The following is a 15,925-nucleotide window of genomic DNA, read 5'->3' on the forward strand; positions in this document are numbered from 1 at the left end:
GTCGCAGGTTCGAATCCTGCCTCGGGCATGGATGTGTGTGATGTCATTAGGTTAGTTAGGTTTAAGTAGTTCTAAGTTCTAGGGGACTGATGACCTCAGCAGTTAAGTCCCATAGTGCTCAGAGCCATTTGAACCATTTTTTGAGATTGTGGGGAAGGCGAAACAGAGACTGCGCTTTGTAGGCAGAACGCTTACAAGATGCGACAAACCCACTAAAGAGACAGCCTACATTACACTTGTCCGTCCTCTGCTGGAATATTGCTGCGCAGTGTGGGATCCTTACCAGGTAGGATTGAAGGAGAACAGCGAAAAAGTGCAAAGAAGGTCAGCCATTTCGTTTCATCATGCAATAGGGGTGAGAGTGTCACTGATATGATACGCGAGTTGGGGTGGCAGTCATTGAAACAAAGGCGGTTCTCTTTGCGGCGAGATCTACTTACGAAATTTCAATCACCAACTTTCTATTCCGAATGCGAAAATATTTTGTTGATACCCACCTACGTAGGGAGAAATGATCATCATAATAAAATAAGAGAGATCAGAGCTCGAACAGAAAGATTTAGGTGTTCCTTTTTCCCACGCGCCATTCGAGAGTGGAATGGTAGAGAAGTAGAATGAAAATGGTTCGATGAACCCTCTGCCAGGCACTTAAGTGTGAATTGCAGAGTAACCATGTAGATGTAGATGTAGAAGTAGATGAGTATGTCACCTGACATACTTAGGCGATAATGAGCAGATTTGCCTATTAAAATGTACAGTATGTAATGCAAAGGGATGACACTCGATTCGACAGTATTAGAACACCGAACCCAAATCCTGCGTGTCAATGAGCAAAAGATGAAGAGAGCTGATGGAGGAAACGTTTTAGTTTGGGGGCAGACGCAAGTTGCGCCTTCATGGCCCAACTGCAATGGAACGCTTTCAAAAAGGGGTTGGTGATCCGTGACGAGAGTGGCAGCGAACACACCAGGTGATACATTGACCAGAGCAGGTAGCGGGCCAGCGCTGCTTGCTGTGGAGAAATTCTTTAGAAAACTGCATAGGGGAATTTCCAGATGGATACAAACAGACCGGTAATGCAGTTGATCACGTGAAATGCCCATGATGCGCTCGTTATGCACGCGTATTACTTTTAAGCATCAGGAGTGGGTACAAAATGTCCGATTGGCTGGAATAAACTTGGGAGGAGTAGAAAGGCGCGAAAATTCGATGCAGTTTATAGGTAGGCCCTTTGCGATTGGCAGAGGTAGTTTCCACAAGACGAAAGGAAGACTCCCATTGGTCTGAAAAAGCTGTGACGTGAAGCACAAAAGGACACAGGTGGGGAACAGTTTGTTACGAAAGACGCAAGCCCGAAAAACTTCGAGGACTCTCCTCTGAACCAGCGTCAAGTGTAGAACAGGGCGCATCACGCTCTGTACGACGCCAAAAGAAGAATTTTGTGTCAACACTGCGTTCATTTTGGCTGACATTCGGCTAGAAATTAGCTGAAGAGTTGTGGAGCTCCAACAGAGGAGAAACGAAGCAGCTACGTAGTTAATTGGTTCAAAATGGCTCTGAGCACTATGGGACTTAACTGCTGAGGTCATCAGTCCCTAGAACTTAGAAATACTTAAACCTAACTAACCTAAGGTCATCACCCACACCCATGCTCGAGGCAGGATTCGAACCTGCGACTGTGAGGGCATTGTAGTATTCATGCTGCTCCATCTACGCACGTGTATATAGCCATATTTTCCAGACTAGGGATGAGTGCATGTTTTCTAGCCTAACGAGAAACATAGAACAGTGTCTGCTGATAAAATCAGCAAAGATTTTGATTAGCTTTTTCATAGGATTTTTAGAGGGCATGAGAAGCCCAGCAGCTGACAGCTCATCGCAGCTAAGGTAAATGCCACTAGCAGAGTCGTAAACTTGTTGGTTCACCAGTCCACTGTGTACTCAAGCAACCTTGAGTAATCTTTTGCTCATCTTGTACAAAAAATAACCATCCTCCGTAGATTTGATTGTCATCCCAAATAGTACCGACCATAGAACCGGAATCGAATGATTTGTCGTAATATTGGCCAACTTCAACTTGCAGAGAACCTTGTATTTAAATTTGATATTGTTGTGTTCAGTGTAATTTCGGCTAAACAGGACGTAATGCGTTATCTTGGCAACTGTCCTAACATTGTCATGTCACAACCTATGTAAATTCGTGTACTGAAATTAAACAAATTTTGTACAGCTAAACATCAATGTGCTCTGTCCTAGAATAAGGGTCCACTCCTAACCCCAGTCACTGATTCTAGAGACGCTAATGCACTCACAAGGTGTTTTGCTGATGTCTGACAAACTGCGAAAAGGAGTAGAGTGTCAGACCATCTTTGCAACCACGACACCATGCAGCGCGGTACAGATGGGCCCAACAACATACTGAATGGACCACTCAGGATTGGCATCACATTCTCTTCACCGATGAGTGTCGCATATGTCTTCAACCAGACAATCGTAGAAGACGTGTTTGGAGGCAACCCGGTCAGGCTGGACGCCTTAGACACACTGTCCAGCGAGTGCAACAAGGTGGAGGTTCCCTGCTATTTTGGGGTGGCATTGTGTGGGGCCGACGTACGCCCCTGGTAGTCATGGAAGGCGCCGTAACGGCTGTACGATACGTGAATGTCATCCTCCGAATGATAGTGCAACCATTCGGCAGCATAAAGGCAAGGCATTCGTCTTCATGGACGGTAACTGGCGCCCCCATCGTGCACATCTTGTGAATGACTTCCTTCAGGATAACGACATTGCTCGACTAGAGTGGCCAGCATGTTCTCCAGACGAATCCTATCGAACATGCCTGAGATAGCTTGAAAAGGGCCGTTTACGGACGACGTGGCCTGCCAACCACTCTGACGGATCTATGCAGAATCGCCGTTGAGGAGTGGGTCGATCTGGACCAACAGTGCCTTGATGAGCTTGTGCATGATATGCCACGACGAATACAGGCAAGCATCAATGCAAGAGGACGTGCTACTGGGTATTAGAGGTACCGGTGTGTACAGTAATCTGGACCACCACTTCTGAAGGTCCCTTTGTATGGTGTTACAGGATGCAATGTGAGGTTTTCATGAGCAATAAAAAGGGCGAAATGGTGTTTATGTTGATCTCTATTCCAATTTCCTGTACTAGTTCTGGAACTCTCGGAACCGAGATGATGCAAAAAAATTTTGATGTGTTTATATGAAGAAACTTAAATTAATTCTCACAAATGTTCATCTCCTAAGGTCATTCTAAATGACCAAAGAGCGTTATGTAACAAAATATTCTTAATAAACTTCCAACTTATACAACCACACATCAAAAATAGTGGTGAAAAACATAAAATTAATAATAAATATAAGACCATATATTTCTATTGTTATATCAAGTGTGAGCCCATTCATTGTATGTAGTATCTCTGCAGTATGTATGTCAGTTGTTCTGCCTTTATTCATTATACTTGCCGCTCCAGTATGTCAGTTTTTTTAACCGTGGGTGAAATACGTAATATTAATACCTTTGTATAAAATTTACTGTATTATTTTTGTAATATTCAATATAGTTTAATTAATCAGTCACTATGACACTTAATAAATAACTGCGTATAACACACAGTACATTCACTTAAGTGATTTCAGTTTTTTGTCATTCAGACGCTTAAATTTATAATATTTAATGTATTCAGCTAATTGACTTCATCAGTGCTTTCAGAAACTGTAAGGAAAATGTCACATTGATCACAGACATAATTTTGCGATGTAAACAAACATGCCAGTCGGTAACATGGCTGATTCTGCGTTTTTTGTGCAAAAAAAGAAAAAAGGAAACAAACAAGCAAATAAAAAAGTGTAATACATCGTAAATATACAACTTGCGAAGTAGTGGTTAAACAAAAGCATCTGCAGCATCCACACTGCAGTAGATGTTTTTAACGATGTGGTAACTAAAGATTTCAAATATGTTACGTTAGTTGAAGCGTAACCAGTATTGGCATAAATGAAAATACTTGAAAAAGTGGCTACTTATACTAGTAAAACGCTATCCCAGAAACCGGTACCAGTTGCAGCGAATGGGCAACAAAAATTCAGTTTTCAACATTTTCCTTGATGATGGAAATGATCGTGATGAGTGACCAAAAAATTCAAAATTTGAAATGTTCTTATAATCTACTCAAAAACACAATCTTATGTTGAATGTTTAACACAGTAAAGCAAGTGTTACAGGTAGAAACTGTGTGTTTGTCTCGAGGCAGCGAAAGTGGTGGTTCGCAAATACACCAACTTCATTCATTCTTTACTCGTATATGAGGATCAGAGCACTTAGCGGCTTCGTTCAAAGCTTGCACATAATTTCAAACATTAACGAAACTTTATCTCGCTGACACCAGCCAAAATATGATGAAAGAAAAAAAAAAGTTTATGACTTACATTCTCGTTGTTCACGCAGTCACACTTCAGCATCAGGTATGATGTTTTACTTTCTTATTTCTTTACTAATAAATATTCGCGAGACAGTATGCAGACAGTATCTACATGTATAGCTGAATGCACCTGCAAAATTACACTCCTGGAAATTGAAATAAGAACACCGTGAATTAATTGTCCCAGGAAGGGGAAACTTTATTGACACATTCCTGGGGTCAGATACATCACATGATCACACTGACAGAACCACAGGCACATAGACACAGGCAACAGAGCATGCACAATGTCGGCACTAGTACAGTGTATATCCACCTTTCGCAGCAATGCAGGCTGCTATTCTCCCATGGAGACGATCGTAGAGATGCTGGATGTAGTCCTGTGGAACGGCTTGCCATGCCATTTCCACCTGGCGCCTCAGTTGGACCAGCGTTCGTGCTGGACGTGCAGACCGCGTGAGACGACGCTTCATCCAGTCCCAAACATGCTCAATGGGGGACAGATCCGGAGATCTTGCTGGCCAGGGTAGTTGACTTACACCTTCTAGAGCACGTTGGGTGGCACGGGATACATGCGGACGTGCATTGTCCTGTTGGAACAGCAAGTTCCCTTGCCGGTCTAGGAATGGTAGAACGATGGGTTCGATGACGGTTTGGATGTACCGTGCTCTATTCAGTGTCCCCTCGACGATCACCAGTGGTGTACGGCCAGTGTAGGAGATCGCTCCCCACACCATGATTCCGGGTGTTGGCCCTGTGTGCCTCGATCGTATGCAGTCCTGATTGTGGCGCTCACCTGCACGGCGCCAAACACGCATACGACCATCATTGGCACCAAGGCAGAAGCGACTCTCATCGCTGAAGACGACACGTCTCCATTCGTCCCTCCATTCACGCCTGTCGCGACACCACTGGAGGCGGGCTGCACGGTGTTGGGGCGTGAGCGGAAGACCGCCTAACGGTGTGCCTGACCGTAGCCCAGCTTCATGGAGACGGTTGCGAATGGTCCTCGCCGATACCCCAGGAGCAACAGTGTCCCTAATTTGCTGGGAAGTGGCGGTGCGGTCCCCTACGGCACTTCGTAGGATCCTACGGTCTTGGCGTGCATCCGTGCGTCGCTGCGGTCCGGTCCCAGGTCGACGGGCACGTGCACCTTCCGCCGACCACTGGCGACAACATCGATGTACTGTGGACACCTCACGCCCCACGTGTTGAGCAATTCGGCGGTACGTCCACCCAGCCTCCCGCATGCCCACTATACGCCCTCGCTCAAAGTCCGTCAACTGCACATACGGTTCACGTCCACGCTGTCGCGGCATGCTACCAGTGTTAAAGACTGCGATGGAGCTCCGTATGCCACGGCAAACTGGCTGACACTGACGGCGGCGGTGCACAAATGCTGCGCAGCTAGCGCCATTCGACGGCCAACACCGCGGTTCCTGGTGTGTCCGCTGTGCCGTGCGTGTGATCATTGCTTGTACAGCCCTCTCGCAGTGTCCGGAGCAAGTATGGTGGGTCTGACACACCGGTGTCAATGTGTTCTTTTTTCCATTTCCAGGAGTGTATATCATAGTAGAGCTCATACGTCTACATCTACATGGGTACTCTGCACATCACACTTAAGTGTCTAGCAGAGGGTTCATCGAATCACCTTGACAATAATTCTCTTTTATTCCACTCTCTAGCAGTGCGTGGAAATAACTAACGCCTATATCTTTCCATGCGAGCTCCGATCTCCCTTATTTTATTACGGTGCTCATTTCTCCCTATTTAGGTCGGTGTCAATAAAATATTTTCGCGTTCGGAGGAGAAAGTTGGTGACTAAAAGTTCTTGAGAATATCCAGTCGCAACGAGAAACGCCTTTGTTTTAATTATATTCACCTAATTATTGTATCATGTCAGTGACCTCTTTCCCCTGTTACACGATAATATAAAACGTGCTGCTGTTCTTTGAACTTTCTCGATGTACTCCGTTAATCCTATGTGGTGACGATCCCACACCGCGAAGCAGTACTGACAAGCACGGTGTAGGCAGTCTTTAGTAGATCTTTTGCATCTTCTAAATGTTCTTCCAATAAATCGCAGTTTTGGTTCGCCTTCCCCATAACATTTTCTGTGTGTTCTTCCAATTTAAGTTCTTTGTAATCGTTATTCCTAAGTATTTAGTTTAATTTGTGGCCTTTAGATTTGATTAATTTATCGTGAAACCGAAGTTTAACGGATTGATTTTGGTACTCATATGGACGACCTCACACTTCCTGTTATTTGGGGTCAGCTGCCTATTTTCGCACCACACAAATACCTATTCTAAATCGTTTTGCAATTGGTTTTGATCTTCTGATGACTTTACTAGACGACAAACGACAGCATCATCTGCAAACATCCTAAGAGGGCTGCTCAGATTGTCTCCTAAGACGTTTATATAGATAAGGAACAGCAGAGGGCCTATAACCTTACCTTTGGAAGCGTCAGAAATCACTCGTGTTTTACTCGATGACTCCGTCAATTACTACGACCTGCGACCTCTCTGACAGGAAATCAGGAATCCAGTCACATAACTGAGATGATATTCCATAAGCCCGCAATTTGATTACAAGCCGCTTGTGAGTGTTAAAATCCTTCTGGGAATCCAGAAGTAAAGAATCAATTTGAAATCCCTTATCAATAGCACTCAAACACTTCGTGTGAGTAAAGAGCTAGTTGTGTCTCACAAGAATGATGTTTTCTAAGTCCGTGTTGACTGTGTATCAATAGATCGTTCTCTTCGAGGTAATTCATAACGTTCGAACACAATGTATGTTCCAAAATCCTGCTGCATCTCGACGTTAATGACACGGGCCTGTGATTTAGCGGATTACTCTTGTTGTTTTTCTTGAACATTGGTGTGACCTGTGCAACTTTTCATTCTGGCTACGGATTTTTCGTCTAACGAGCGGTTGTTTATAGTTGTTAAGTATGAAGCTGTTGTATCAGGAAACTCTGAAAGGAATCTGATTGGTATACGGTCTGGACCGGAAGGTTTGCTTTTATTAAGTGATTTAAGTTGGTTCACTATTCCAAGGATACCTCCTTCTCATGTTGGCAGCTGTTCTTAATTCGAATTGTGGACTATTTACTTCGTCTTCTCTGGCGAAAGAATTTCGGAAGACTCTGTTTAATAACTCTGCTTTAGCAGGATTGTCATCGATTTCCATTGCTATAGTGCAGAAAAGGTATTGATTGTGTCTTGGCGGTAGCATAGTTTACATAGCTCAGGAGATCTGACGTCATAAACATTTACATGCGTGAAAAGCTAGTTTTTGCTTAAAATGGAGCGCAAATTTCCTAGTTCATATTCATCCAGTGTTTCATAATGAGAGCACTTACCGATATCCAACAATTTTAAGCATAACTTCAAGCCTTTTCTAAAATTTTTCTGGCTTACATGCTTAAAGGCAAATATTAACCTTCCGGCCGGAGTGGCCGTGCGGTTCTAGGCGCTACAGTCTGGAGCCGAGCGACCGTTCCGGTCGCAGGTTCGAATCCTGCCTCGGGTGTGGATGTGTGTGATGTCCTTAGGTTAGTTAGGTTTAATTAGTTCTAAGTTCTAGGCGAGTGATAACCCCAGAAGTTAAGTCGCATAGTGCTCAGAGCCATTTGAACCAAATATTAACCCTTGTCATAGCAAGAGACGGGGAGATGGATACTTTATGCCCATCTTTTGAAAAAAAATGTAATCAAGTCAGTCGCTCTGTATTTTAAAATTCTGAAAAAATATTTATTGTGTTAATGAATTTTACTACAAAATCCCTCTCTGTAGCAGATGTCACTTTCCCCAGTGAATACCGTATTCAATATGTCGAGGTTCAGGGCCTTGCTTACTCATCAATATCCCTTTAAAAATTGTGTCAAGAGTGAAACTCAACAACAGTAAACGAAATTTGCGTTTCTTTTAAATATTTTTGATGGCCATAAAGTCGGTAGAAGATATTCTTGAAAATGAATTGATGATAAGATAGTGCTAGAAGACATTTTCAGGTTCTGGCCCCTACCGACACATCGGTTGCTCTTAAAAATTATGTTTTTCATGTAATTCAACAACAATTAAAGAATTTTGTTTTATTTTTATTTTTTGGGAGGCTGGCATAAAATATCTCTTCCCCTACTTCTTCGTAATTTGCATTATCGAAAATGCCTCAGTATTGCTAGAGTTAAACACATTATTTCCTTTGTAAAGTAATCTGACGTTTGGAGCTGTTTTGCACATGGGAGTTCGATTTTTTAAAGAATCGGAAGTATATTGGTAAAAATATAAACTGTGGCTACCAAAGTGCGTACGGGGTGTTCTGTGCACGCACTAGACTTTGCGGTCTTGAGGTCGGATTGAGGTCGGATTGAGGGAGGACATAGATGCAATTCAGAGGCGGGCTGCTATATTTGTTACTGGTAGCTTTGATCATCACGCGAATGTTACGGAAATGCTTCAAGAACTCGGGTGGGAGTCTCTAGAGGAAAGGAGGCGTTCTTGTCGTGAATCGCTACTGAGGAAATTTAGAGAACCAGCATTTGAGGCTGACTGCAGTACAATTTTACTGCCGCCAACTTACATTTCGCGGAAAGACCACAAAGATAAGATAAGAGAGATTAGGGCTCGTACAGAGGCATATAGGCAGTCATTTTTCCCTCGTTCTGTTTGGGAGTGGAACAGCGAGAGAGGATGCTAGTTGTGGTACGAGGTCCCCTCCGCCACGCACCGTATGGTGGATTGCGGAGTATGTATGTAGATGTGGATGTAGGGGCAAACACAGACACCCTCTCGTAAGAAACGAGTCTCAGCACAGGGATAATGTACCAGGGGCGCCACAGTAAACCCACTTGTCACGCGTAGTCGACTGAAAGGGGAAATTGATGATCGCGTAAAAGGGTCTTTAGCCTCAGTGGGAGCACACTGGGCGTGTGCCCTCAGTTACGGTTCCGCTGCAGGCTGCGCCCAGCTGTAGGTACTACCGCCTCCCGAATCACGTCGCCCTCCCCCCCCCCCAATCCCCCCACCCACACCACGGCCAATCGATGTCGGCGTCGGCGCAGATACCGCCGCGGCCCCGCCATCGATCTGGTCTGGAAGCGGCGCGCAGTCAGCAGAAGCACAGGTGTCTGCCACGTGGCCGCACCGGGTCCCGGTCACCTGGCGGACCTCTTCCACCAGGCGTCTGCAGACTGGGCATTTCGCTCTCTCACTGTCGCTCGAGCGAATCGCGCTCGGGCATGGCGTGCGCCATATTGAATGCTCGAAGCTGGCAAGCCATGGTCGAACGGACGCTACTGGCCATTAAAATTGCTAAGCCACGAAGATGACGTGCTACAGACGCGAAATTTAACCGACATCAAGAAGATGCTGTGATATGCAAATGATTAGCTTTTCAGAGCATTCGCGCAAGGTTGGTGCCGGTGGCGACACCTACAACGTGCTGACTTGAGGAAACTTTCCAACCGATTTCTCATACACAGACAGCAGTTGACCGGCGTTGCCTGGTGAAACGTTGTTGTGATGCCTCGTGTAAGGGGGGAAAATGGGTACCATCACGTTTCCGACTTTGATACAGGTCGGATTGTAGCCTATCCCGATTGCAGTTTATCGTATAGCGACATTGCTGCTCGCGGTGATCGAGATCCAATGTTAGCAGAATATGGAATCGGTGGATTCTGGAGGGTAATACGGAACGCCGTGCTGGATCCCGACGGCCTCGTATCACTAGCAGTCGAGATGACAGCCATCTTATCCACATGGCTGCAACGGATCGTGCAGCCACGTCTCGATCCCTGAGTCGACAGATGGGGACGTTTGCAAGACAACAACCATCTGCACGAACAGTTCGACGACGTTTGCAGCAGCATGGACTATCAGCTCGGAGACCGTGGCTGCAGTTACCGTTGACGATGCATCATAGACAGGAGCGCCTGCGATGGTGTACTCAACGACGAACCTGGGTGCACGAATGGCAAAACGTCATTTTTTCGGATGAATCCAGGTTCTGTTTACAGCATCATGATGGTCGCATACGTGTTTGGCGACAACGCGGTGAACGCACATTGGAAGCGTGTATTTGTCATGGTCATACTGGCGTATCACCCGGCGTGATGGTATGGGGTGCCACTGGTTACACGTCTCTCTCACCTCTTGTTCGCATTGACGGCACTTTGAACAGTGGACGTTACATTTCAGATGTGTTACGACCCGTGGCTCTACCCTTCATTCGATCCCTGCGAAACCCTACATTTCAGCAGGATAATGCACGACCGCATGTTGCAGGTCCTGTACGGACCTTTCTGGATACAGAAAATGTTCGACTGCTGCCCTGGCCAGCACATTCTCCAGGTCTCTTACCAATTGAAAACCTCTGGTCAATGGTGGCCGAGCAACTGGCTCGGCACAATACGCCAGTCACTACTCTTGATGAACTGTGGTATCGTGTTGAAGCTGCATGGGCAGCTGTACCTGTACACGCCATCAAAGCTCTGTTTGACTCAATGCCCAGGCGTATCAAGGCCGTTATTACGGCCAGACGTGGTTGTTCTGGGTACTGATTTCTCAGGATGTATGCACCCAAATTGCGTGAAAATGTAATCACAAGTCACTTCTAGTATAATACATTTGTCCAATGAATAGCCGTTTATCATCTGCATTTCTTCTTGGTGTAGCAATTTTAATGGTCAGTAGTGTACATATACGTTACGAGAGGTACCCTGGCTGCTCTCCTTTCAAAGATATACTTTCGTTCAAGCACCTGGGTAAGGTCATTCTGGATATTGTCAAGTTCGTATTTGGTGTGATTTATATCATCAGGCACGGATCTAGGGTGGGGGACAGCAAACCGGGGTATCTGCCCCGTGCGGAAATTTCAGAGGGCGCCAAATTCATATTCTTGAAGAAAGAAAAAAAAAGCTTTTTTCACAAAGCGCCTAGTATCCACCACACGTTGCTCTATTGATTATTCATGTGGTTTTGAGATGCATCCCTGTTGGTTTTTAAACACATTCTAAATTGATTTCTGAACCAGTCTTAAGTTAATTTTTGAATGCGCACATAATGTACGTGATGTCTCTGCCTAGGGAATCCTCGTCACATCCAGCAATAAAAAACTTCCCCGCAGACAAAAGGGGACGGGGCTATACGGCCTGAGCCGAATAAACCGCCGGCCGCAGTGGCCGAGCGGTTCTAGGCGCTTCAGTCCGGAACCGCGCAACTGCTACGGTCACGGGTTCGAATCCTGCCTCGGCCGTGGATGTGTGTGATGTCCTTAGGTTAGTTAGGTTTAAGTAGTTCTAGGTTCTAGGGGACTGATGACCTCAGAAGTTAAGTCCCATAGTGCACAGAGCCATTTGAACCATTTTGAACCGAATAAACCCGAACGGGTGAAAGCGAATCGCTGTTTTTTTATGTGGTTGATTTCTTGTGAGAATGATCAGCATTGTTAGCGAGATCCGCAGATTCAGGCTACCTGAGTGGAAATAAACGACTAACAGGAATAACAGGTGAGAAAGATTACATATTAATCTTCTCGGTGTTTCCAAGAAAATGAAATTTTTACGGAGAATTTTTGCCAGATAGCTACATTACTAAGCGCCATTTGTACAGTCTCCGGTTAGCAGCCGTTTAAGTTCTATTCTCGGAATAGCGCGGAAAATGTGTTGTGCGGACACGTAACACCTAGCCTGTGAATAAACGCGGGATAAGTAAACTGGTGATTCTGGCAGGATTAGTGAAATTAATTGGAGGAAGTTTTAACAGTGGCACGAATAGTTACAGAATTAGTGATGACAAGATCGTTTGTTAGAACGAGGAAGGAGAAGAAATGGCACATCATACAAATTATATGGAAGAATATAAAGATTCCAAATTTATATCAAAATTTCGTACTGCTTCTTTTGGATCTCATGCTTGAGAAACTGCAGCCTACGAATAGAATGTGAAACTATTTGCTAACATAAAGACTTTTTGCTTGTAGTGGGCCTAATAGGCATCTAATATTAGTACTTCGTGAATTATATTCTGTCTTGTTGTTTATGTAAATGAGGTAGATAAAAACGACCATTTGTTCCAAAACAGCTCCCTTATTTGGCGTGTGTTACAATTGCTGCGATATTAGAAAGGCCTGTTTCGTTTTATTTAGCAGATAGTGACAAAATAAATGTAATCAAATCAAGAAACCACACCAGTCTTGGGTACTATTCGTATCAACAGCTTTTTCAGTATTAGGTAACGAAATTTTGATATTTCATGTAGTAAAACGTTTGACGAACTTTGATGAGGTAATAGATTCTTTCGCAAAAAGGAAAGCACGCTGTGTAAAGTTATGGCAAGATTAGAGAGACAAAAATGCTGGGACCTATGGAGTGAAGAGGTGTGTACTGTCTTCGTTGTCTCTTGTCTTTACTGGTTTGATGTTTCCTCTAATTGATGTTATGTCACACAAAAGAGAAACTTATTACCTTATAGACAATAAAGAGTGCAAATTTTCTGAATAGTTCTTATTTTCCCGGTTACAAATAATCACATCCAGTATTAATTGTGAGCAGAATGAGATTTTCACTATGCAGCGGTGTGTGCGCTCATATGAAACTTTCTAGCAGATTAAAACTGTGTGCCGGACCGAGACTCGAACTCGGAACCTTTGCCTTTCGCGGGCAAGTGCTCTATCAAGGCAAAGGTTCCGAGTTCGAATCTCGGTCCGGCACACAGTTTTAATCTGCCAGGAAGTTTCATATCAGCGCACACTCCGCTGCAGAGTGAAAATCTCATTCTGGCAACATACCCCCAGGCTGTGGCTAAGCCATGTTTCCGCAATATCCTTTCTTTCAGGAGTGCTAGTCCTGCACGGTCCGCAGGAGAGTTTCTGTGAAGTTTGGAAGGTAGGCGACGAGGTACTGGCGGAAGTAAAGCTGTGAGGAAGGGGCGTGAGTCGTGCTTGGGTAGCTCAGTTGGTAGAGCACTTGCTCGCGAAAGGCAAAGGTCCCGAGTTCGAGTCTCGGTCCAGCACACAGTTTTAATCTGCCAGGAAGATGCATTAATTGTGAACTTTTTTTTTTAGGGGGTTAGGATGTCAAACCGCTGACTGGAAGCAGGAGAGGCACCACAAGATATTTTAATTTTCGCTGTCCTAAATAAAGGTTTGATGGCTTCCATTACAAAATGTACACGTTTGAATTCCACACAGTGAAATACAGTGGCGTGCGATAGAAGAATGCTGTGTGAAGAGGCGTGGCACTGCATTCTGACAAACTTACGACCATGGCCCATGGACCTTGCTGTTGTTGGGGAGGCTTGCGTTCCGAAGCGATACAGCCAGCCGTACCGTAGGTTCAACCACAACGGAGGGGTATCTGTTGAGAGGCCAAACAAACGTTGGGTTCCTGAAGTGGGGTAGTAGCCTTTTCAGTAGTTGTAGGGGCAACAGTCTGGATGATTGACTGATCTGGCCTTGTAACATTAACCAAAACGGCCTTGCTGTGCTGGTACTGCGAACGGCTGAAAGCAAGAAGAAACTACAGCCGTAATTTTTCCCGAGGGTATGTAGCCTTACTGTGTGGTTAAATGATTATGCCATCCCCATGGGTAAAATATTCTGGAGGTAAAATAGTCCTCCATTCGGATCTCCGGGTGGTGACTACTCAGGAGGACGTCATTATCAGGAGAAAGAAAACTGGCGTTCTACGGATCAGAGCTTGGAACGTCAGATCCCTTAATCAGGCAGGGAAATTAGAAAACTTAAAAAGGAAAATGGATAGGTTAAAGTTAGATATAGTGAGAACCAGCGAAGGTCGGTGGCAGGAGAAACAAGACTTCTGGTCGGTGACTTAAGGGTCATAAATACAAAATCAAATAGGGTTAGTGCAGGAGTAGGTTTAATAATGAATAAAAAATAGGAGTGTGGGTAAGCTACTACAAACAGCATAGTGAACGCTTTATTGTGGCCAAGATAGATACGAAGCCCATGCCTACCACAGTAGTACAAGTTTATATGTAAACTAGCTCCGCAGATGATGAAGAGATTGGAGAAATGTATGATGCGGTAAAAGAAATTATTCAGATGGTGAAGGGAGACGAAAATTTAATAGTCATGGGGGTCGAATTCGATAGTAGGGAAAGGAAGAGAAGGAAAAGTAATAGGTGATTACGGACTGGGGGTAAGGAATGAAAGAGGAAGCCGCCTGGTAGAATTTTGCACAGAGAATAACTTAATCATAGCTAACACTTGGTTTAAGAACCATGAAAGAAGGCTGTATACGTGAAAAAGGCCTGGAGTTACTGGAAGGTTTCAAATAGATTATATGATTATATAATGGTAAGACAGAGATTGAGGAACCAGGTTTTAAAGTGTAAGACATTTCCAGTGGCAGATGTGGTCTCTGACCACAATTTATTGGTTATGAATTGTAGACTAAATCTGAAGAAAGTGTAAAAAGGTAGGAATTCAAGGAGACGGGACCTGGATAAACTGAAAGAACCAGAGGATGTAGAGAGTTTCAGAGAGAGCATTAGGGAGCGACTGACAAATACAGGGGGAAGAAATACAGTAGAAGAAGAATGGGTAGCTTTGAGAGATGAAATAGTGAAGGCAGCAAAGGATCAAGTAGGTAAAAGTACGAGGTCTAGTAGAAATCCTTGGCTAACAGAAGAGATATTGAATTTAATTGATGAGAGGAGGAAATATAAAAAACAGTGAATGAAGCAGGCCAAAAGGAATACTAAGTCTCAAAAATGAGATTGACAGGAAGTGTAAAGTGGTGAAGCATGAATGGCTAGAGGACAAATGTAAGGCTGTAGAAGCATATACCACTAGAGGTAAGATAGATGCTGCCTAAGGGAAAATTAAAGGAATCTTTAGAGAAAAGAGAAACTCCTATACGAATATCAAGAGCTCGGGAAACCAGTCCTAAGTAAAGAAGGAAAAGCAGAAAAGTAGAAGAGTGCATAGAGGTTATATACAAGGGCGATGTACTTGAGGACAATATTATGGAAATGGAAAAGTAAATAGATGGGGATGAAATGGGAGGTATGATACTGCGTGTCAAGTGTGGCAGAGCATTGAAAGGCCTAAGTCAAAAACGCCCTAGGAGTAGACAACATTCTATTAGAACTACTGATAGCCTTGGAAGTGCCAGCCTTGACAAAACTCATACCGTCTGGGGAGCAAGATGTATGAGACAGCCAAAATACCCTCAGATTTTTAGAAGAATATAATAATTCTAAGCCCAAAGAAAGCATTTGTAGACAGGCGTGAAACCTATCGAACTATCAGTTTAATAAGTCACGGTTGCAAAGTACTAACACGAATTCCTTACAGACGAATGAAAAAACTGGTAGAAGCCGACCTCGGGGAAAATCAGTTTGGATTTCGTAGAAATACTGGAATGCGTGAAGTAATACTGACCCTACGACTTATTTTAGAAGAGACATTAGGGAAAGGCAATCCTACGTTTCTAGCATTTGTAGACTTAGAGAA

The sequence above is a fragment of the Schistocerca cancellata genome, chromosome 6, assembly GCF_023864275.1.
Source record: "Schistocerca cancellata isolate TAMUIC-IGC-003103 chromosome 6, iqSchCanc2.1, whole genome shotgun sequence".
NCBI lineage: Eukaryota > Metazoa > Arthropoda > Insecta > Orthoptera > Acrididae > Schistocerca > Schistocerca cancellata.